The sequence below is a fragment of the Bos mutus genome, chromosome 1, assembly GCF_027580195.1.
Source record: "Bos mutus isolate GX-2022 chromosome 1, NWIPB_WYAK_1.1, whole genome shotgun sequence".
In the NCBI taxonomy this organism is placed as follows: domain Eukaryota; kingdom Metazoa; phylum Chordata; class Mammalia; order Artiodactyla; family Bovidae; genus Bos; species Bos mutus.
Window position 1 is genome coordinate 119516909 of NC_091617.1, and position 25942 is coordinate 119542850.

Sequence of the window (25942 nt, forward strand, 5' to 3'; positions counted from 1 at the left end):
CCTTATCTCTAAAATGAAGTCTTTGAAATAATTTAACCAAAAATGTCTCTCTGACTCTAAAATTCAATGTCTATAAAGAAATATTATATGCAAGTTTACCATAACTCTGTATCTCATTTTGCCCATTTGCAAATCAAACTTTAATATCATTTTCAACACTGATTTTTATTTTTACCTTTGAATAACAGTGATAAAACAAAGTAAATTATCCTGAACTTCAATTTGAAGCCAACTTTCTCAAACACTAGAATAATGTAGTGTTTTTGTCACTGTAGACAAAATGTTTATAGGCCTAGAAACACAGCATATTTTCATTCCTTAGAAGACAATTCTTAATACTATTATACTGAAATCAAATTCTGTCTTCTCTGTAGAATTGTGAGCCACATTATTAGATGTCTTAACCATAAGCATGACTTAAGATGTAAGACATCTGAGTAATAATTGTTCTAGTATTTTCAATAAAATAAACAGTCTTTTCACTGTGTGATACTAGCCTTTAAAGTAATAAATGCATTACCTTCTCATAGAAATTAGAGTGCAAATGCCAAACATGCATGTCAGCAATTTTAAAAACCAACAATACATTAAGCACTGAGACACAAGCAAAATTAGGCTGTCACATCCCCCTACACCAAAAAAAAAAATAAGTGTTACCTTCTGTTTGTGGAACCAGCTCTATTTTATAATGTGTGTTCAGTCATTTAGTCGTGTTTGACTCTTTGCAACCCCGTGGACTGTACTCCACCAGGCTTCTCTGTCCATGGATTTTCCAGGCAAGAATATTGGAGTGGGTTGCCACTTCCTATGGTAAAAGTAAAGTGAAAGTGAAAGTGTTGGTCGCTCAGCCGTGTCCAGCTATTTTCGACCCTACTGGACTGTAGCCTGCCAAGCTCCTCTGTCCATGGAATTCTCCAGGCAAGAATACTGGAATGGGTTGCCATTCCCTTCTCCAGGGAATCTTCCCCACCCAGGGATAGAACTCATGTCTCCTGCATTACTGGCGGATTCTTTACTGTCTCAAGCACCAGAGACACCCCCATGGTAAAATAATTTAAACATAATTTAAAGTTACAACTAACGCTAACATGCCTGGTCAATATCTTTAAAATAACTAGCTAAATAATAGCTTCTTTTACTGTATTCTATTACAGTTTTTTTCATATAATAGATAAATTTTGAGTGATTTCCCAGGACTAGGTATAAAAAACAATTACCTAAATTGACTACATACACTGATATCATTTAGCCAAAGCAATGTAAAACAATTTTATCCTCTTTGAAGTAGCAGTACTTAGTTTTGTCAAGAAAATCACTGTACCAATAGAAACTCCAAAATTAATTTTAGAAGCTTGGAATCCCCAACAGTTATCATTTATCTCTTCAATTTATGGCTTGGTCACATCCTAATTACAGACACATGACTATGAAAGTCAATGATATTTTCCAAGCATGAATCTGTTGTTTTACCTTCAAGATTTAAAAAAAAAAAAAAAACCCAATCTCTGACTGCTTACCACTAATATTAACAAAAATCATCCTAATACATCCATGGGCATATTGAAGCCTCTGTATAGTGCCAAACAACTGGAAGAGTCAATCAAATTAGATGTTGAAGATTTCAGTACCGGAAAAAATTCACTGATTTATTTTTCACTTATAACCAAATCTAGGTCTATAAAAATAAACTATAATTTTAATTTGTTTATGTTTATGGCCAAACATAAAGGAAGTCCAAGTCTTTATTTTTCAACCAAATGTATACAGCTTAGATGTGCAATAGAATTTTTAAATCATAACCCTTAGCTCCACATAATAAGATTTCAAAGATTTCCTGATTGATTAATCAATTGCACAACTTTCAGAGTAAACACATAGCAAAAAAGAAAAAAAAACCCCATAAATTCTTTGTTTTCTAGATTTTCAAAGATATAATGAAAATATAACTTTCATTATATCTTTGTAAACATCAGAAATTATATTTTCTCATTGATCAATTAAAGCCTGTTTACATGAAACTGTAGCCATCAGTTTTTTTGTGTTAAAGAATTTTAAAATGCATGAGAAACTTGGTCGAATAACAGTAAAATTACGTCCATGCATTAGTATTTTTAAGAGGCCAAAAAATGATATTCTATTGCCATGATGAGACTAGAATTAATTTAAATAACTTTGGGCTTGATTCATGAAAAACAAAAATACTTACACAGTAGGGGGGCATTATTTCTGCATTTTTTTTTTTATATGCACAAGTCATGGTCTGTATTCAGCGTCCAATTCAAAAAGAAAAGTTGCAGATTTATGTAGGCAGGTTTTTGTGTGAGTGCACAGTTCCAAAGTGAAAAATAAATACGCCTGTAGAGAACTTATGCCTTTTAGCAGAGTGTTAAAAGGATTGTAGGCTGAACTCCAGGCAAAAAAATCTCATCCCAATAAATTATTACCAAAATGTTAGCAAGCACCACGTTGTCACACTCAGGCAGCAGGGACATAATGGTGACACAGAAGAAAACTGCCACATAAATCACTTTAAAATAGCCCTTTGCTCAGTATAGGGGGAAAACTTCCCTCCTCAGCTGATTCTCATCTTCCACCTTTTCATCTCTGTGATAAAATGGCAACTGTCCAAATCACTAAAAATAATTTAAAATAAATCCCTGGAGATAGTGCTGCCAAACTTAGTAAAGCCTTTCATAATTATGAAAGAAACAGATAGATAGAGAATGTGTAAGAAAAACTCTTTTCAGAAATGGTCTCCCTTTTAAATCTGAATTGATAAAATTAATCACAGGTTTTAAACTAAACCAGAAGACATATAAATACTGATCTTTTTTCTTAATTCTTCTTGGGAAATACATCTTTTATAAAGTATAGAAATAAAAAACAGTGGATTATGTTAGTAAAATAGTGTGGCATTGTCAGGGCCATTTCCATAGAGGGGAATGCAATTAAATTCATGAAAAAATGTTCTCAGGATTTTTATGTATATCTTGAAAAGCCAAATTTAAGCATTCAGATCACAACTAAAATTATTTTTTAAATAACCATTCAATAGGAAAATATATCTATTAAAGTCTTTGAATTAAATGGGCTTTGAATTAAATGGGCTTTGCAATTATGATCATAAAAAGTCATTCTAGTGGCAAATAAGTCAATATTATTTATATTTTCTTCAAAATAAAATAGTCTGTGTTTTTGAAAGACATATTTGCATGTTTATAGAAATAAAGTAGCTGTCAAAAATAAAGTTAATCAATTTTATTTTAAGAAAGTAGGTAGAAACACTGTCATAACTCTATAGTGTCTCATGTTCTTAAAAAAAAATCAATTTTGTTGCTCTTTATGCCTTACACAAATTGGAAATCTTAGCTACCTCAGAAGTGCATCCTGTGAAAAAATTTTATCTTCAGCTTTACTTTTTAATCATGCTTTGAAAATAACTCAGGAATAAACCTAGGCATTCAAGATAATTTTATTAATTCTGTGAAAACTATTGCATCATAACCCAAAGAGCACTCAACTACTTTACTTGTCAATTTTGAAACAGAAGGACTAGTTACTGTCTTAAATTTAGCATCTGTCCTTAAGATGAAGCAGAAGAAAAAAAAAAAAAAACAACAACTTGCAATTTAGACAGTTACCAAATTACCAAAACTGTATAGCAACTCTTAATGAGCAAAACCATTAACAATTTTCCGACTGAAGCCCCTGTTCAAATACCTCGGACACCTTGTTAGCACAGAATGAGGTGTTCAATCAAGAGACTGGGAATTGGAAGTACCAGGGCACAGTTTTGAGTGGTGATTACAAGGGCGAGAGGGTGAGTGCCAAAGTAACAGTCTTCTACCCTGCAGGAAGCTGAGAAACCTTCAAGTCTACATTTGTAAATCAGGCCCGGTGATTACAGCAGTCACAAGCAAAGAACATATGAAACAATTATTTGCACCATTCTTTCACTGTTTTAATTTGCTCTTAAAATGAACAAGATGATCCCCAGAGTCACTGGCACTTTGTCTTTATAAATTTAGTGCATGCTCTAGGATTTTTCATGGCACTATAAGCAACAGAAAAGACTAAAGGAATCATTTCAAAGAACATTCTTTTTTCTCACAAGCTATATAATTATTCAGGTTTGTTGTAACTTTAAATGTACAAAGAAGTCTGCAGTTTATTTTAGTAAGTTTAGTGGTTGACTCTTTTTAAAACCTAAGATATGTGTTGGTTAATTATTCATTTCTAATTTTTGTGTTATATTTTTCTATCTAAATGAAGTGACTGACACTGAAACGCTTGCGTTAAACTGATGAGAGTAGCACAATATGTTTCCAGGTTTTACCTGTCTTAATCTTTTTTCTGCCAACTGATAGCTTACAAATAAGTTACTGAAAGATTTTTACCTTAGACTCTAGTAGTTAAGGTGCCCTCAAAATTTAATAATTGAGCAATATCAAACTTGTGTGTAAGAGAATATATTTAAGGAAAACATTATTTTTAAAATAAACATCATTTTTCTTAAGTGAAAAAGTTGCACTGAAAAAACAACACTAAACAGAAAAGCAAACCTTTAAAACACCAATATATTAGACTGATTTTATTGCTATTAAGCACATTTTTCAACTGAGTTGCCTATTGATAGAATTAATATTTAGGTGTCATAAAACAAAGAGTTTATAGGTAGAAAAAGGAATTGTAAACATATATTTAAATTTTTTATTCATGTTATAAAAATCACATATGTGCATAATTTTTCTCTTCTGAATTATTTAAAGGATGATATTGTAATTGTTTGGGGGATAGTTTTGCTAATTAATTACAGAATTACAGACACGAGGATCTACATATAAGATGGATGATTATATTATTATATCTTTATAATTTTATAAACAACTTTGTTATGAGTTAACCTGAAAAAGAATTTTCAAAAGAACTTACTTAAACACAAATTTATTTTATTATCTTTTATTTCATGCAAACATATTAAATGCTAGATTCTAAGTCTGTATTTTCTTCAATATTTGTGTACTGGAAACTATAAAGCATTTTTAAAAAACTTCAATCCATTTTCAAATTTGAAAACATCACAACATCCTATTTATATAAGCAAGAAAGGAAAATAATACAATTTTAACTACTCACAACTGATTTCTGAAAACCTATTAAACAATATGATTGTCTATTTTTGAAACAGGTTTATGTACTTTCCTAGAGAGCTTTCTATTTCCTCTTGACTATTATTTCTGTCAGTTTGTTTGCTGAATGGTACAATATTGAGTTTCCAGATTTTGATTTCCCATAATAAATCAATGGTTTAAAATACTGTAAACTCATATGAGAGATTACCATGTAATTTTGTAATGTATTACAATCACATCATTTGTCCCCAAACCCACAGAGATTATTGTTAAAATGCTCCCTTTCTCAACCAGTAAAATCTTATCCAAATGTAGAGGGCGCTGTTGTTCATGTATTTTGAAAGTGTTTCATAAAGCAAAATACATTCAGCTAATAGTTTAGTATTTGTTTTTCAATAACTGCCTGTAAATTACAGTGGAAGTATTAACATGCAAAGCCTGAATTTAAATTTAAAGTAAATGTTTATATACTAAGTCATTAAAGTTGTTGTATTTGCCATCAAGGATATGTGTATTTTTAATCAACCGAGTTCTAACAAAACTTCTATCCATTTTAAACATCCTGATTACTAGATTCTATACAAATATTTCAATTTTTCATGGCATAGTTATATAAATGAATGATCTTGTGCTTAGAAGATGCATGCTGAAAATTCTAGAGGTGTCATTTTCAAATAGTTCAAAGAAAAAAAGAAGTAAATGTGGAAAACATGCAAGTTTTTTAAATTATGCTTCCAACATTTTCTATATTTGAAATTTTTCAAAGTAAAATCTTGAGGGAAATATTCTGGCTACGTAGCTCATTTTTAATTTCTATGACTATTTCTGTTAGTTTTTTTTCTAAGTAAGCATACATTTTAAAAGTATTTCACTGAGCATGCTAGCTTCTTTTTTGGCTAACTTTTAAAGCAGTCCTAAAACATAAAAGCTTATTTTGATTATATGACAAATAGAATATTTCTTTCATTTATGCATTGAAACAGAGCAGAGAAAAATAATTTTAAAATAAAAATTTATATTCACTCCTATTTTTACAAATGTTTTGAAATGAGTATATAAAATAGTGATTTCTCTGTGTTTTAAACATTTTCTCCAATATGAAATCATTTGAGTTCACGTCTTTTGTTCTATGACATATGGTTGCTGTAAAGAAATTTAAAATAGATTTAAAAATGCAAGTAAATCGTAGTCAATCTTGTTCTAAACACAAAATTTAGGTAAGCCATTGTTATAACTTAAAAAATCAGTTTTTAAGTTCTAAAAATTTGAATGCAACTTTATATAGAAAGCATTGAATAAATGCTGCACAAAACAAATCAGCACTTTACCAGAAATGACAAATACTATATAAGCATTAAAATTCTAGATTTAAAATGCATTAACTTAGAAAACTGAAGCCAGACACTAAAAACAGATTATATTATTCTAATGTAGTTTTTATTCTTAATTCTTTACATTTAATGTAATGTACTTAGAATTAACCATTTCATGTTTTCTTTCCATTGTTGTATATTTGCTATATCTAAATGTATTTTTTAAATATTTTTATATGGTGATATATGCCGAATAAAGTTAAGAAAAGGATATTCTCTCCAGTTAAGATTACATTTGAAATCATCCAGATTTTGAATATTTCTTTTTTTGTTTATATTATCAGGCACTATTGAAGCAGCAGTAATACCTCTCTTTTTCTTTGAAATTTAACTTGCAGAAAAAAAGAGGGAGAGAACATGAGTGACTAGAATATGTAAATATATATTCCATGTATATCCATAAAATGAAATCACTAGAGAAACATAAATATAGCTTAAAGAAAAGTTCTGACTGTAACTCAGGCATAACTTTTCACCACTTCAAGTTATTTTAAAATCAAAATAAGCATGGCAGAAAGCACAAGAAGAAAAAGCAGTTCACTAAAATGGCTCGTAATTTGCTCTTTTGAATAGGGTATCTGAAAGTTTGTCCGGTTAAACTGTATCTAATCTAGCACAAGTAGTCATTGTCTGATTTTTATGGTATCCATGAACATTCAAGAAGTTTTCCACCTTAAAAAACAAGGAGGTTGGGGTAGGGGACAGTAGAGGGGGAGGGCTGATCCATAACTAAGTAACAGTTGCCTTTTATGATTGGCAAGTTCTTTGGGACCAAGATGCCCCCCAGCCTGACTGATGAGGACGCTGAGATGCAGTTCGGCCCTGTCTTTATGTCAAATCACTGCCATCAAAACAATGGCTCATATTACATGAAAATCTTGTGCAAATGAGCCATAATGGGAGTGAATGACAATCTTGTAAGACCATGCAGCAGGGTCCTCCTTTGATCTGAAATACTGTTAATCTTTCAAACATAGCACACTAAGTATACTTGGCAAATCCTATATGAGAAAGTCCCTATAGTTTAGAGTCAGAGAGAAACAAGCTGAAGTGAAATAGATACCAATAAAAAGTTCCCTACTGGCCATGGATTTCCATTTTACTTGTCATTTTTTATTTTTGTGGTGGTGTTGTTTTGGTAGTTGTCATTTTGGTTTAGTCTTTTTCATAACATTTATATTTTATACTTCCTTACTGTAAAATTTCAGTTACAATTGTTTTACATATATTGGGTTGAATTTTAAACAGCTGCTGTTGAAAATTATTTTGAAAAAAAACTTAGGAGGGATATAATTTGAGAATGTGTGAAATTCCTTATTTACATGGGCTTTTGTCATTAATCATCGTGGACTCAGACTGGTGGTTTATATGCTGTTATGCCAAAACATGAGAGAGGAGAGAACTTTCAAGCATGGTGTTTTCTAGAGTAAGAAAAGAGTGATTTAGGTGTTTCTATTTCTAAGGTGTTTTAAGCAACCATGGAAATATACCTCATGTGGAGTTATAGATCACCCTTTAGATAACAAAAGGCATTTTCTTTCATTTACTAGTATCAAAATCAAACTGTTGGTTGAGTAGCCAAATATGTAAGGCACATGGAGACTAACGCAAGCTGAGTCAATCACGGTAATTCAGTGCTGGTAGGAAATATGCCTCTTCAGTTGTGCTCTGCTTTTGAAGTGTTGCCTAAAAATCAGCCTTGGGCTTCAAAGAGAGAAGGATTATAGCCTTTATCCAGCAATTAATATGGCTGGAACTCAGAATGTCAGCGTCTAACCACGATCTTGGCCGAATAGGAGCATAGCAGGAATTCATTCTCCTTTAAGACTTGGAATAAATCATAAAAATGAATAAATAAGCAGTGAAATATCATGAATGTGTGACAGCAAAGAAAGGGGGAAAAAATAAACCCTGCTTGTTTTCTTGACATGCAGACAAGCCCTCCCCAAAAAATGATGTCCCCAGTCCTTTCAGTCTTCTCCACCTAGAGCATTTTAATCTCCCACCAACTGTTTAACAGAGAGAAGTGCTATTAGAGAGAAAGCCATTCCTTTTGCTTCTAACACAGATCAGATGACAACCTCTCCAAGGCCCTCCTCTGTCAGAGTTCAAGGGTTCAAAGATGGTCAGAATATCAAACACCAGAAAAGCAGCAGGATTTTGCAGGAAGAGTTTAAGGACATTAGATTAGGCAGAGCGGGCAGAAGAGACACCCGTGTTAGGTTTCATTTTCATACTCAATCTCATTTTAAGTGCCTTCTGCCAATAGCTTAGGGTAGACGAGTGAGCCCCTTCTGCTACTGGGTTACTGTAGAAGGCAAGTCCTTAAAATACCACACATTTCTACTTAATATTCTGGTATGTTGGAGGTCAAATATTAAATGACAAAATGTTCTCACCTCACCTCCATAACAATAGCGTATTTGGAATTACTCTTTCAACATGATGTGTGTAATTTTGTCTAAAGGCAAAAAGGTGTCATGTCACTTCTTCTAGGAGTTGTGAACAACAATGAAGGAAATCTCTCATTGAGTTTGGGGAAGATTCTCTCTTAAACATGGTAGACCTTCCAGAACAACCAAGCAATCTATCCTTTAAAATCATAGAGTTGTTGCTGCTTGTTTACTGACATATTTTTCTACTGACTCTGAGAAAAACCCATATGTATTTACAGAAAAGTGTGGCTTCTCATGACAGGCTAAACCATGTGTTTGATTAATAAGCAAAGTCTATTGCTCCGTACAGAGGTTTTTGTGTGAAGACACTTGAACAATGAACTCCAGAAAATCTAATATTAACAGAAAAGCTTAATATGTAATATAGCCTCTTTGACATCACATACATTTTACCCTCAGATTCCACACATACAGAATTGAGATCACAAAGGCATTTGACTTTATTTTTCTTTTAAGATATATCCTGTATTACAGAGCTTTGCATTTGATGCTCTTATGAATGGGCTGATGGTGACTTTAGTTCCAAGAAAGTTGGAAAGAAGAGGAAAAGTTGGTTGATGGACTAAATCTCTAAGAGAAGGCAAAGTGATAGATTTGGCCTCCTTGTGTTAAAAATGGGGGCAAAATATGTGTTCATAAACTTAAGCAGGATTTTCCCCCCTCTTCTATTTTTGTCATCTTGCTTTTGAAACAGTGACATTCCCATTCCTAGTTTAAGTATGAGAGAGCCCACCATGGCTATTTTGCCACAGAACAGGGTCATGAGTGTAAGCAAACATGAGTCAAAGAACGATGGGGTCAAAGAAACAAAATTTGTCAGCCAGGAAAAGGGAAACAGGAAGCTGGGAGCAAACCTGCTTTTAAGAGTTTATCAGGATGATTACTTTTTAGATGGGCAAAGTTCTCTGATAACACCCATTATCTAGAAACCTGGGGTTTGGACAATGTCTACTGATACAAAGCATACCATGGAATTTCCCTATTATGATTAGTTGTCAGTAGAGCTCAATTGTTCTGTCCAAACTATTTAAAACTAGTTTCTAAAGAACCATAACCAATGTATGGTTTAATGTTAACTAGATCCACTCACAATCCCTATCCTGTCCTTACCCCTATCAGTGCCCCTCAAGAACCACACAGCTATAAATCAATATGTGCCTGCATACATGCATGCTAGGTTGCTTTCAGTTCAGTTCAGTTCAGTCGCTCAGTCGTGGCCGACTCTTTGCAACCCCATGAACCACAGCACGCCAGGCCTCCCTGTCTATCACCAACTCCTGGAGTTCACCCAAACTCATGTCCATCAAGTCGGTGATGTCATCCAGCCATCTCAGCCTCTGTCATCCCCTTCTCCTCCTGCTCCCAATCCCTCCCAGCATCAGAGTCTTCTCCAATGAGTCCAACTCTTCGCATGAGGTGGCCAAAGTATTGGAGTTTTACCTTTAGCATCAGTCCTTCCAATGAACACCTAGGACTGATCTCCTTTAGGATGGACTGGTTGGATCTCCTTGCAGTCCAAGGGACTCTCAAGAGTCTTCTCCAACACCACAGTTCAAAAGCATCAATTCTTCAGCGCTCAGCTTTCTTCACAGTCCAACTCTCACATCCAAACATGACCACTGGAAAAACCATAGCCTTGGTAACCTTTAATTCTTTGAGACCCCATGGAGTGTATCCTGCCAGGCTCCTCTGTCCATGGGATTCTTCAAGCAAGAATATTGGAATGGGTTGCCATGCCCTCCTCCTGGTGATTTCCAGACCCAGGGATCCAACCCCATCTCTTATGTTTCCTACATTGGCAGGTGGTTTCTTTACCACTAGTGCCACCTGAGAAGTCCGTAAATAAATATATACATAAGATATAATATAAATATGACAGATGTGTAAAAGTCTATGTTTATTAAATAAAATCTATTTAACTGCATTACTACATCAAAATATTTTGTTGTGTAAAACTTTTTGTTATTGGTGTGCATATGAAATTAGTATTTTCCATAATATTAATATGCTGTGAAAAATACAAAATTTTTAAAAAACAGGAAGAGAAAAAAATGTGATTATTGTGTCCTATAAAGCTGAAAAGGGAAAGCCAGAGGAACCAGAGATCAAATTGCCAACATTCACTGAAATTGCCAACATTCACTGAAACATTCATTGAGAAAGCTAGGGAAATCCAGAAAAACATCTACCTCTGTTTCATCAACTACACCAAAGCCTTTCACTATGTGGATTGTGATAAACTTCGAAAAGCTCTTAAAGAGATGAGAATACCAGACCATCTTACCTGTCTCCTGAGAAACTTGTATGTGGGTCAAAAGCAACAGTGAGAACCCTGTATGGAACAACTGATTGGTTCAAGATTGAGAAAGGAGAAAGACCGGGCTGTTTGCTGTCACCCTTCTTGTTTAATCTATATGTTGAGTGCATCATGAGAAATGCCAGGCAAGTTACAAGCTGGAATCAATATAAGCAGGAGAAACATCAACAACCTTGTATATGTGGATGATATCACTCTAATGGCAGAAAACAAAGAGGAACTAAAGAGCCTCTTGATGAGGGTGAAGGAGGAGAATGGAAGAGCCAGCTTAAAAATAATATTAAAAAAACTAAGATCATGGCATCTGGCCCCATTACTTCATGGCAAATAGAGGGGGGAAAGATGAAAGTAGTGACAGATTTCCTCTTCTTGGGCTCTAAAATCACTGTGGATGGTGACTGCATCCATGAAATCAGAGGACATTTGTTTCTTGGCAGGAGAGCTATGACAAATCTAGACAGTGTGTTGAAAACCAGAGACATTACCCTGCCAACAAAGATCCGAATAGTCAAGTCTATGATCTACCCAGTGTTCACATACAGTTGTGACAGCTGGACCATACAGAAGGCAGAACACCAAAGAATTGATGCCTTCGAACTGCAGTGCTGGAGAAGACTCCTGAAAGTCCCTAGAACAACAAGGAGATCAAACCAGGAAATCAACCCTGAATACTTGGAAAGACTGATGCTGAAGCTGAAACTCCAGTATTTTGGTCATCTGATGCAAATAGCTTACTCATTGGAAAAGTCCCTGATACTGGGAAAGATTGAGAGCAGAAGCAGAAGAGGGCATCAGAGGATAAGATAGCTGGCTGGCATCACCAATGCAATGGACATGAATTTGGACAGACTTTGGGAGATGATGAGGAAGAGACAAGTCATGCCACAGTCCGTGGGGTTGCAAAGAGTCAGACATGACTGGGCTACTGAACAACAATAAAGCTGAAATTTCTACAGGGTCCTTAATACTTTCCTTTTTATTTTTATTTGGTAAACTCATTTCTAAGTCTTCTTGTCTAGTATTTTAAATTTTTATTCATCTAATCTTTTACATGGGTTCAAACTGCTAAACAAGGTGTGAAAATTCTTCTTATCCCTCTTTCCATTTTTCTCTTATCTAGACAGATAATTTTTATGTTTTTTTCACAATCTTTATGTATATACAAGAAATATAATCAATCACTTTAGCCCCTCTGAAACATGCATCTCTTCCTTCTTTCCTTCCTCTTATCTTTGTCTCTTGCTTCATTGTTATGGCAATGCCCTCTTTTTCCCATTCATCTACTAACTTACTCCATGTGCCTCCATCTTTTCCTTTTTCCTCCTCTAACAATGGAAAATATATTTTTTCCTCCTAGTCCAACTGTTCTACACCTGCTCTACACAGGATTTTTGGCACTGACTCAAAACTTCACTCCTCAGTTCCCCACTTTCTTTTCTTGCACCCCCACTGTTACTTCTCAAGATTCTCAAGCAATTTACATTTAAATAATTAAAATTTATTTCCTCAGTTCCACCAGTTCCATTGCATGTGCACAGTAGTCACATGTGGCTAGTGACTACTGAACTGCTTAAATGCAAAACATACCAGTTATATCATTAACAAATATTTTGTCCCTTTCAGTAGGTTGTCTTTTCATTTTGTTGCTGGTTTCTTTTGCTGTACAAAAGCTTCTAAGTCTAATTATGCCCTATTTGTTTATTTTTGCTTTTATTTCTTTTGGTTTTGGAGAAGACCCTCCCCCCAAATTACTACAATTTAAGTCAAGGAGTGTTCTGCTTACGTTTCCCTCTAGGAATTTTCTATAGTTCACTTCTGGTTCGTTTTTGACCTTTGTATTAAAGTATTTAAGTCTTTCCTCAAATGTCTGGAGAGTCTTAGCTCTTCATTCATATTTAAGAGTGAGTCCCCAAGAAACTGATCACAGGAAATCTCCCAGAACACAACTGCTAGAAAGACAGCACAGGTCCACTGAACCAAATGGTGATTTGTCCCTGTCTTTCTCTGAGACTCTACCTCTGCTTTCCCACAGCAACATCAATACCCTCTCAAAATGACAGTGTCAGCCTTGGATTCCTAGGATCACCTAATTTGGTTCCCCACAGCTAAATGGCTCAATCTCCATATGTCAGTCCCGTTACTTGGAAGAATGAATCTGATTGGCCTGGTCAAGTCAGCTTTTGTGGTCAGTGGTCATGAGAGACTTAGTTGGTCCATGAAAACTGCCTCTTCTCAGACTACTAGAGCTGGAAAGGTTCTTTTAGAAAGAAGCATGGAAATCTGGAGAAAATTATTAACCTCTCTAACACAGCAACAGAAAAATTCCAGATAGTTTCTAGAGCACACTAGCCAACAAATGAGTTGAACCAGTCTACAGTGGCAGGTATGGGTTCAAAGACTGGCGTGAACCATGACTCAAACTTCATTGAAGTTGTTTTAATGTTGGTTTACTATTAATTTGGCAAACAAGAAATGCAAAGGACAATCATCAGGTTAAAGACACAACTCAGGAGATACAGCTCCCCTTGCCTTCCTAGATCCTCAAAGTTTTGTCGAAATTTCAAAGTATTTGGTAGCACTCACAGAGTGAGGAACCAGGTAGCTTAGCAAATTCTATAACCTCAGTCTCAGGCTCACTTTTATTTATTTTTTTGAGTGGCTGGAAGAGAAGCATATCCGCACTTCCCTTGACCACGCAGGAAAAAATAATGTGCTTACCTTATATTTTGCATGATATATTCTGTATTATCATTAGGCCTGCTGGAGCCACAATACGTAATATAAATGAGTGAAGAAACTGTAGAGCAAGGTCTATAACAGGGAAAGAACACTGAATAACGATAACTGACACCCAGCCTCTGCATAGGTAACACCCACACCCAGCCTAGAAAACCAGGACTGGAGAGATTGTAATATGTGAAGAAGAAACTGATATTTAGTTCTAGGTGACTATATTCTTGCAAAAAAGATGTTTTTCTTTATTTTCTGTTTTATAGAAAAAGTCAGAAATCAGATTTCTAACTGATATTTCTGGACTTTGAAATGTTGGCAATTAATCAAGAATTTTTAACACTCCCTGCTGGTCAAATGAAACATACCTACTGATAGAAACAGGCCTGCATACAGCTACTTTGTGAATCTATCTGCACATAGCTTAACATACATACACGATACCTTATGCAAATCTAATTATTCCTCCAGGCAGAATCCAATACAATCAAGAAAGAGGAATTTATCCTCATACACCAATTTTCCACAAAATCACAAGATGTTAGAATAGGAAAAAATATTGGAGTTCAGTGACCAGAACTTCATTATTTTATAGATAAGATAGCTGATGTCTAAAGAGATTTAACAACTTGTTCAAAGCCTTAAAGATAGTAAAATATAAGTATGTCAATATTTTTGGATTTTCTTTGAAGGGTGGTAAGATTCCTTGAGTTCTAAGATATAATTCATGGCAAGGCATCACAGCTCCACAGGCTTTCTAGCTCAATCTTATTTTAGTCTGAACCATAATTCATCAAAAAGCTTTATTTAAATTCCTTTCACAAAACCAACCAAAATTTTTTAATATGCCATCTAGAAGTTTTGATGTAACTAAAACATAAAACAGTGGTGTGATTATGCTGCAATAAATAATATCAATGTTAGTCTTTACACACTATTGGCAAGGCATGGCTCTTTAACTCCCCTCTACTTCACTTTATACATGGAACTGGTAAAATGCTATATTTATTTCAGGGTGCATTTGCCCAGGTAATTTGCAAACTCCAACTCTGGTTCTTATGCCCAGATTTTTTTTTTTAGCTCTTTTGACTTCACACATTGAAATTTATGGTGCATTTCACAGTGCTCCCTGCTGTGGGCCTCATCAGGTCCTGGCTGCCAGGCCACTAGGAAACAAGAAATGAATGCTGGAACACCCTGTGGCTGTTCTTAACTAAAGAACTGCAAACATGACCAAAGTTCCCTGCAAATCCTCCTAGATTGTCAGAAGAAAAATGGTAACAAGCTGCAGCCATTCAATGAAGCAATATTTTCCTTATTACTTGCAACGTCTTTTATTTAGCCTCAACAGTATCATATTTGAAATGATTTCATGACTCGGGGCAATACCCGGTAGCCATCTGTTCTCTCCGATTAGCTGTCAGATGAGTAGAATGTTTTTAGTCAATGTTTTCAAATTACTTTAAAATACCAACGAATTCAATATTTGTTCATGACAGTAATGAGGAATATTTTCATGTTTTCATCCCAAACCAAAAGTTCAGTTTTCCAACAATCTAATACTATCTCCATAGTCACTGGTGCAAATGGGTGGATTCTGACTTAAAAAAAAAAAAAAAAAAGGAAAGCAAAAGAAAAAATGAAAGCGACAAAAATGTAGAGATGGGTGGGATATACCAGAGCTTCCTTTGCACTTGCAATTTTTAGGAGTAAATCTTTAATTTAGAGATTTCTGCCTACCCACCACTGCAAGCCCCTTCAGGGCGATGATCTATCAAGTTCTGACTGTCTCAAACTGTTTGTGCCCAATTCCACATCGATCACACTCACACTTGCTGCACTTTCAACCAGAGAGCCAAGAAACAATAATTTTCAATTAAGAAAGCAGAAGAAGACTTGGGGATTTGATTTATGGTGCATGACTAATTATCAAATAGCTGGCCTAATGAAAATTAAGCTGCTGGTTACTACAAAGATTTGACTTTATTTTCTTGAAGAGATACTGATATGATCCAGAATGTAATTTATTGAAGGAGTATGATGCATTTGAACAGTCATAGACATGTAAATGAGATAATTATCATTTTTAAGTGACAGGAATAATTATTTATATTATGATGGATTTTATATTCAAAGTACATATACATCTGAAATAAAAGATAATCTTTGCTTATAATGATAATTTTCACTCCTTTCTTATGCTACTGGAAGATCTAAAAATATCACACATAATATAAGGATTGGAGGCTCTCTTTCCAAAAAAGAAAGTTAACATCAATAACTTTGTAATGTTTTTGAAGATTTCTTGATGTAAATTATTCAGAATGAGTAAATGAATGAAAATTGAAAACCATATAAAATATTATCAATTAATGTGTCAGATCAGATGTATAGTTTATGCTATAGTTTTTTCTTGTATTGTTACATACAGGTTTACAGATACAAATGCCAAAATCATAAATATGCTACCATGCAGTTTACCTTTGTTCCATAAAAAAAGCAATTTAATGCTATGTCATGTGTGATGTTCTTTGCCACACTGCCTTAGCCTTATTTCCATGATTTTTTTTAACTTTACTTCACCTCAAACATTTTCTTGTGCAACCAAATTGAACCATTCCTTGTTTCCTAAACATCGCATTGACTCCCCATCAATCTTCCTTCATTCCCGTGTCTACAAATTTCCCCCAAACCCACATCTCCAAATTTCACGATCTTTCAAACCCAGTCTCAGATGTTACATTCTTCATATAATGAGCAAAAGTTTTCTCTCTATCCTTTCCTTGTATCCTGCAAAAATGTCTCCATTTTCTGATAGTTCACATATAGGTGTGGTCATAGCCAGACCAGTAGTTCTCAATTTTGGCTGCTTGATGCTGCTGCTGCTGCTGCCAAGTCGCCTCAGTCGTGTCGACTCTGTGCGACCGCATAGATGGCAGCCCACCAGGCTCCCCTGTCCCCGGGATTCTCCAGGCAAGAACACTGGAGTGGGTTGCCATTTCCTTCTCCAATGCATGAAGGTGAAAAGTGAAAGTGAAGTTGCTCAGTCCTGTCCGACTCTTAGCGACCCCACGGACTGCAGCCTATCAGGCTCCTCTGTCCATGGGATTTTCCAGGCAAGAGTACTGAAGTGGGGTGCCATTGCCTTCTCCAGGCTGCTTGATGAGGACCTGTAATATCCTTTTTTTGACTTCTGTGTTGAATAATGGGTGTTTTCAGTTCATTAAAATTTCTCAAACTACATACTTATATGCACTCTTCTAAATGCATATATTATACCTCAGTAATAAGCAGGTTAAAAAAATGTCAATGCTGTGACTCCAATCCAAACCAATTGAATTAGAATCTCTGGGGAAGTAGCTTTGGGCATTGGTATTTTTTGAAAGTTCCCTAGCTGATTCTAATATTTGGCAAGCTATTCAGAACCACAAATCTAGTTGGTGTCTTCAGAAGTTTTTGTTCTCTTCCAGAGGGAAAAAGAACACTGAGATAACCAAATGTGAACGGACAACACAAACTATGGCAGTCCTAACCATAGACATTCTTCCAAAGAGTTTTCTGTTTGATTCTTTTCTAAGTAATGTGCTTGTGATTTATAATCATTACATGTTTCAGAATTGATAAGCTATTTCTGAGAACGCTCATTTCTAAAATGTAATCATTTCAATGGGTTTGATATTACTGTAGTGTTTGTGATGCTATATTTATTACAGTTGTATAAATATAACAGCTGCCCCTTCTGATTTTGTGCCTCCCAAGGCCAGGAGCTGGTTCACCTTTTTCAACAAATCAGTCCAGTTCAGTTCAGTCGCTCAGTCATGTCCAACTCTTTGAGACTCCATGAATAGCAGCACGCCAGGCCTCCAACTCATGTCCATTGAGTCGGTGATGCCATCCAACCATCTCATCCTCTGTCGTCCCCTTCTCCTCACGCCCTCTTTCCCAGCCCTGAATCTTTCCCAGCATCAGGGTCTTTTCCAATGAGTCAGTTCTTCGCATCAGGTAGCCAAACTATTGGAGTTTCAGATTCAACATCAGTCCTTCCAATGAACACTCAGGACTGATCTCCTTTAGGATAGACTGGTTGGATATCCTTGCAGTCCAAGGGACTCTCAAGAGTCTTCTCCAACACCACAGTTCTTTAGCATTCAGCTTTCTTTATAATCCAACTCTCACATCCATACATGAGTACTGGGAAAACCATAGCCTTGACTAGATGGACCTTTGTTGGCAAAGTAATGTCTCTGCTTTTTAATACGCTGTCTAGGTTGGTCATAACTTTCCTTCCAAGGAGTAAGCGTCTTTTAATTTCATGGCTGCAGTCACCATCTGCAGTGATCTTGGAGCCCAGAGAAATTAAGTCTGCCACTGTTTCTACTGTTTCCCCATCTATTTGCCATGAAGTTACAAATATTCATCACAATATTACTTTGACATTCCTTGGTCAACTATTAAAAGGAAAAGAGAAGAAGAAAGAAAGTCAAAGTAGGGTAAAAAAGAGACAAATTTTGTGTCTACCCTTAGCTATTTCATTTAAGATGGCAAAAAATATTAGAAACAAGCTTATTGCTTCAATCATAATATATCAGGATCAGAAAATCTTTTTTGAAATAGTTGGTCTTTAGTGAAACTTATTTTCAACTGTCTTAAATTTATTCATACAGATACTAAATAATGTTTTATTTCTTATTTTTTATTGTCACATAAGTAATATAAAACATACTATTTCAACCACATTTAACTGAAGGGTTCAGTGGCATTAAGTACATTCACATTGTTGTGCAACTCTCACCAGCATCCACCTCCCAATTTTTTCACCTTCCTAAACTGAAACTCTATCCCTATTAAACCTCAGTTCCAATTCCCCTGTCCCACTCCTCACCCCCAACCCCAGCCCTTGACATCTACCAATATAGTTTCTGACTCTATGAATTTAATTGTCCTAAGTACCTCGTATAAGCAGAATCAAACAGTATTTTCTACTTCATGCATAGTATGTACATATGTCAATCCCAATCTTCCAATCCTTCCCACCTTCCCCTTTCATTGGAATAAAGCATCTCAATGACAACCCTCCAATACATTTGCATTCTACCCTATGTCCAGAACTGTCTTTCTAAAGTACAGATTTAATCGAGTTCCTACCCTATTTGGGCTTCCCCTGTGGCTCAGCTGGTAAAGAATCTGCCTGCAATGCGGGAGACCTGGGTTTGATCCCTGGGTTGGGAAGATCCCCTAGAGAAGGAAACAGCTACCCACACCAGTATTCTGACCTAAAGAATTCCATGGACTGTATAGACCATGGGGTCGCAATGAGTCAGACATGACTGAGCAACTTCCACTCTTACACTTTTATGATCTTTAACACATATCCATCTCCTTACCACCTAAATTTAGGTTTGGGGGCCAGCAGATGGCTGGGAGTTTCTCTGAAAGGTCAAATTTCAAGTCCCACTCCAGAACCACTGAATCAAAATGTGCTTTTAAAACAAAAAATATCCAGTGAACTGTGTGCACACTGAAGTTTGATGAGCTCTAATCTAAAGAATAGTAAAGACAAGCTCATTATTATTTATCTCTCATCTTGCTCTTCCAGGCTTATTTCCAGCTAATCCTTCACTCCCAAGTTGTGTCCCTAGCCATGCCAGCTGACTTAGAACAAGCCAGCAATTTCCTGTATTTCCACATGTTGTTTTCTCTTTCTTGGCTGGGCTGCCACAATTCACCTGGTGATTCACCAGGTAAATTTCTCAATACAGCTTATTCTCTTTGTCTTTGAAGCAAGGTCTCCCAAACTCCGCAGGTGGAATTAGAATCTTTTTCTTCTTGCTTGCTGCTGCTGCTGCTGCTGCTAAGTCGCTTCAGTCATGTCCGACTCTGTGCGACCCCATAGACGGCAGCCCACCAGGCTCCCCCGTCCCTGGGATTCTCCACGCAAGAACACTGGAGTGGGTTGCCATTGCCTTCTCCAATGCAGGAGAGTGAAAAGTGAAAGTGAAGTCCCTCAGTCATGTCCAACTCTTAGCGACCCCATGGACTGCAGCCTACCAGGCTCCTCTGTCCATGGGATTTTCCAGGCAAGAGTACTGGAGTGGGGTGTTCTTCTTGCTTACAAGGCTCTAATTTAACAGTTATCAAATTATACTGTGAATAGTGTTCGCTTTTCTGCTTTTATTTAGGCTGTGTGCTCCTTGAGAGTAGGAGATGCATCTTGATAAAGCCTATGGTCCTTTCTAGCAATATTTTAGACATGAAGGAATTAAGTCAACAAATTCTTTATGAGTGCTGGACAAAAGGCCTAGATGAGGCCATACTTAAAGACAATGTTTTCCTTTTACAAGGGTGTACTTGAAAGCTACACATTTTGAAGCACTATATTGTGGTTATTTATTGATCCCTCTATTTGCAGAGGAATAAGACATACTAAATTAGAGATTTAGGAGTGACCTGAGACATAACCTAATCACCTACTCCTTCTGTTTCAAAGATGATCCAAGGTGATTAACCTGTAACCAAAGAACAGATCTTTTTACCTCCTCTTTATCTTCTGGTATATGTTTTGTACACAAATTGATGCTCAATAGATGATTTTTAAATAAAAGGATAAACAAATGATATTTTGAATGTGAACTTGATGTTCAATAAATGATTTCTAAATAAGAGTATAAACTAATTTGCATTTTTAGTATTACTTTCAAAGTTAACCCTGATTGACTTATATAAAGTAAGATATAAGAAAGAGTTTAGCACAGTGTTAGCATAGAGTCAGTGATCAATAATAAATATATGCTCTTTCTACCAGACTCTCTTCTTTTTAACTTAAATCTCTCATGCTGTAATTGAATTCCCATTGCTTTTGTTCAAAGCTTAGGGAAATAAAAAATTAAAAATCTAAAATTAATCACTAAATTTCATTTTAGTTCAAAGGTAAGCATTAACAAATAAAATCTTTACTAATTTTTTAACTTCTTTTGCCAAACTACTGATGAAGTACCAATACAGAGTTTCCTGTTGTTGTTATTTTTGTTCTGTTGTTAAGAACATAGAAAGAGAATTTTATAGTACAAGATTATATTTATATTTTTATATATATATATATATATGTGAATACTATTCAGCAATAAATAAAGAATGAACCACTTATATATGCAACAACATGGAAGAATCTCAGAATAATAATGCTTAGTGAAACAAGCCAGAAACAAAGAGGCTATATACTGTATGATTCCATTTATTAATATATGGTATCATTCTGGCAAATGAAAAAGTAAAGGGACAAAAATCAGATGAGGTGCCAGAGGTCATGCAAGGGGATTGAGTACAGAGGAGCATGAGAGAACTTCTTTAGATGATGGATATGTTCTGTAACTCAAATGTGACAGTGGTGGTTACAAAAAATATAGCTATAGATATATAGAGATACATCTGTATGTATATGCATGTTTAAAAGCACTGAAACATATCTTGGGTCGGCCAAAAAGTTTATTCAGGTTTTTCATAGCTTACAAAACACCCAAACAAATTTTTGGCCAATCCAATAAAAAAGGAGAATTTTACCAGATGGCACAGTGGTATAGAATCTACCTGCCAGTGCAGGAGACACAAGAGACATGAGTTTGACCCCTGGGTCAGGAAGGTAGAAGGAAATGACAACCCACTCTAGTATTCTTGCCTGGAGAATTCCATGGACAGAGGAGCCTGGTGGGCAACAGTCCATGGGTTCACAAAAAGTAAGACATGACTGAGTTACTGAGCACACATTACTACATGTAAATTAAATCTTAATAAATCTGACTTAAAAGGCTAATGATTAGCTGTTATATATTTGAAGCATATATAGATGAGGCTAGCACAGCAACAAATCTCTTTTACAGATTGAGTTCTATATAAACTAGTAACAGTTATTTCCATATATCAGTAACTGATTTGGTTATTGTAATAAAAAGAATTATATAAACTTCTCTATCTACATTCTGTAACCCCAGAAGAAATCCAGTATCTTTCCCGTTTTCATAGAACACCACTAAAGTTCCAGTGCTAAAAGAACAATGAAAGCTGAATGGACTCACAAACTGAAAGAGTTCAACAAAGTACTTCTCCACAGTACCTAAGAAGAGAAGGCAGACTGCTAAGCTATACTTACCATCACCACACCAGAGCAAAAATTAAAATAATAATAATATTAACAATGAAATGGGAGGGATTAAGGAGATCATTGCAGGGGTGGCTTCTTCATTCCTCTTACCTAAAGCCAGATAAGAAGGATTCTGACCAAACCTCTTAAAGACTCTTAGGGGGAAATCTGACATCTCACTTCCCATTTGAACTTCAGTTTATAAGGTGGATTAGTATGCCTTCTCTGGGGAAGGAGGACTGGAGCGAGGCAGCAGAGCAGCTTGCGCTCACACTGCGTGACACGGTAAGCCTGTGTGAGTGGCCTGCAGATCAAGTGAACCATAGAAGACACCTGGATTTGGACCATTTTCCTGTTCCTTCTGGAGACGGCTCCTTCTAGATGAAGAAATCTCAGGAGCTTCTCACGGTGCTCTGCCTGGAGAAAAAGCTGAAAGAGGCAGTGAGGGAACTGTTCACATCAGAGCAGTCCTTCTCATTTAGAAACTGTGCGGTAGGGTGACCTCCTACATGACATCCAAGAAAACCTAAGCACAAGCATCCTGCAGGCATCCAAAACCAAGAGAGGATGGCTAAGTAGTGAGCTCTTTGCTTTCTCTCCATCCTACATCCTCACCACTACACCAGGAGGAGACATGGAGCCCAGAAAGGAAAGCAGAGCAGAGCAGGTGATGTCTCCCTCATAGGTGTACCTCTCTCAGACCAAGAGATGTTCTGAGTGAATCTTGAAATGAATTTGAAATCTAAATTTTACTCTAGACTTTACTGGATCAAACGTTGGAAAACTTAAAAGCAACTTGAGGGACTTCCCTGATGGTCCAGTGGTTAGGATTCAGCACTTCCAATGCAGAGGGTGCAAGTTCAATCCCTAGTCAGGGAAGTAAGATCTGCATGCTGAGCAGCCAAAAAATAAATAAATAGATAGAGTGTACAACTTGAAAAGTTTCAGACAGACTTTTTAAAAGTAACTGGAAAGTTAGGAGTTCCATCTGAGATGCTGTTTAAAAAGAGAGAAGTCAAATTCTTAAAAGCATGTTTGAAGGTTACTATTAAAAAGTCATCCTATTCACCTGAGGTTTCTCATTGAGAAAACACTGATTTAGGAGCTTCATGAAATTAGAAAGTGTCCACATTAGTAAATGGGTGTCAGTGGTTTGAAGTATAATTCTGGGGACAACAGTGGAGCACTTCTAAGAAAGGTAATATCACAAATGATCTTGACAGCACAAAGAACAATATTGTGCAAGTTAATAAGGAATTTGGGATTGACATATTTGACATGGGATATTGACATGGGATTGACTGCTATATTTAAAGTGGATAACCAACAAGGACCTGCATAGTGCAGAGAACTCTGCTCAATGTTATATAAAAACCTAAATGGGAAAAGAATTTGAAGAAGAATACATACATCTATATGTATAACTGAATCACTTGCTGTTCACCTGAAACTCATTACGACGTTGGTTTTTGCTATGTGGGATCTTAAGTCTCTAACCAGGGATCGAACCCATGTCCCCTGCATTGGGATCATGGAGTTTTAACCACTGTACCTCCACAGAAGTCCCTAACAAAACATTGCTAATCAACTATACTTAAAAAAATATTAATATCGATATCAACAATTCTAAACCAAAATCTGATTCAGTAGTCTACATTCAAGTATAAAGAAATTTTAAGAATACTTTAATCAACTTATTTTACTTTTATTTTTCTGTTTATGAATGCACAGAAATGATATATGATATTTTTAAACTATGAGTAAATAGATATAAAAGAAAGAACTCTTTACCTAAGTTTAAAATAAAAAGATATAAGGAATAATGAATCATTGTCATCATTTAATTGACTTATTCCCTGGTGGCTAAGATGGTAAAAGCGTCTGCCTACAATGCAGAAGACCTAGGTTTGATCCCTGGGTTGGGAAGGTATGACATAAATCAAATCCCTTATGATTATTCAGTAGAAGTAAGAAATAGATTTAAGAGACTAGATCTGATAGTCAGAGTGCCTGATGAACTATGGAATGAGGTTCATGACACTGTACAGGAGACAGGGATCAAGACCATTCCCAAGAAAAAGAAATGCAAAAAAGCAAAATGGCTGTCTGAGAAGGCCTTATAAATAGCTGTGAAAAGAAGAGAAGTGAAAAGCAAAGGAGAAAAGGAAAGATATAAGCATTTGAATGCAGAGTTCCAACGAGTAGCAAAGAAAGATAAGAAAGCCATCTTCAGTGATCAATGCAAAGAAATAGAGGAAAACAACAGAATGGGAAAGACTAGAGATCTCTTTAAGAAAATTAGAGATACCAAGGGAACATTTCATGCAAAGATGGGCTCGATAAAGGACAGAAATGGTATGGACCTAACAGAAACAGAAGATATTAAGAAGAGGTGGCAAGAATACACAGAACTGTACAAAAAAGATCTTCATGACCCAGATAACCACAATGGTGTGACCACTCACCTAGAGCCAGATATCCTGGAATGTGAAGTCAAGTGGGTCTTAGGAAGCACCACTATGAACAAAGCTAGTGGAGGTGATGGAATTCCAGTTGAGCTATTTCAAATCCTAAAAGATGATGCTGTGAAAGTGCTGCACTCAATATGTCAGCAAATTTGGAAATTTCCAATTCAGCAGTGGCCACACAGGACTGGAAAAGGTCAGTTTTCATTCCAATCCCAAAGAAAGGCAATGCCAAAGAATGCTCAAACTACTGCACAATTGCACTCATCTCACACGCTAGTAAAGTAATGCACAAAATTCCCCAAGCCAGGCTTCACCAATACGTGAACTGTGAACTTCCAGATGTTCAAGCTGGTTTTAGAAAAGGCAGAGGAACCAGAGATCAAATTGCCAACTTCTGCTGAATCATCAAAAAAGCAAGAGAGTTCCAGAAAAACATCTATTTCTGCTTTATTGACTATGCCATAGCCTTTGACTGTGTGGATCACAATAAACTGTGGAAAATTCTGAAAGAGATGGGAATACCAGACCACCTGACCTGCCTCTTGAGAACCCTGTAAGCAGGTCAGGAAGCAACAGTTAGAACTGGACATGGAACAACAGACTAGTTCAAAATTGGGAAAGGAGTACGTCAAGGCTGTATATTGTCACCCTGCTCATTTAACTTATATGCAGAGTACATCATAAGAAACGCTGGGCTGGAAGAAGCACAAGCTGGAATCAAAATTGGCGGGAGAAATATCAATAACCTCAGATATGCAGATGACACCACCCTTATGGCAGAAAGTGAAGAGGAACTAAAAAACCTCTTGATGAAAGTGAAAGAGGAGAATGGAAAAGTTGGCTTAAAGCTCAACATTCAGAAAACAAAGGTTATGGCATCCATTCCCATCATTCCATGGCAAATAGATGGGGAAACAGTGGCTGACTTTAGTTTTGGGGGGCTCCAAAATTACTGCAGATGGTGACTGCAGCCATGAAATTAAAAGACACTTACTCCTTGAAAGGAAAGTTATGACCAACCTGCTGCTGCTGCTAAGTCGCATCAGTCGTGTCCGACTCTGTGCGACCCCATAGACAGCAGCCCACCGGGCTCCTCTGTCCCTGGGATTCTCCAGGCAAGAACACTGGAGTGGGTTGCCATTTCCTTCTGCAATGAATGAAAGTGAAAAGTGAAAGTGAAGTCGGTCAGTATTGTCTGACTCTTAGCGATCCCATGGACTATAGCCTACCAGGCTCCTCCGTCCATGGGATTCTCCAGGCAAAAGTACTGGAGTGGGTTGCCATTGCCTTCTCCAATGACCAACCTAGATAACATATTAAAAAGCAGAGACA

The 25942-nt window shown here is 36.2% G+C and overlaps 1 long non-coding RNA gene across 1 annotated transcript in view; it reads right to left on the bottom strand.

The window, feature by feature from the left end:
* LOC138988644 (uncharacterized) overlaps positions 1–25942 on the bottom strand; it is a 326541-nt gene that overhangs the window by 111916 nt on the left and 188683 nt on the right. Inside the window, exon 3 of the long non-coding RNA XR_011464916.1 lies at positions 658–805. This is a non-coding gene — a long non-coding RNA (uncharacterized lncRNA). The remainder of the gene's footprint in view (positions 1–657; positions 806–25942) is intronic.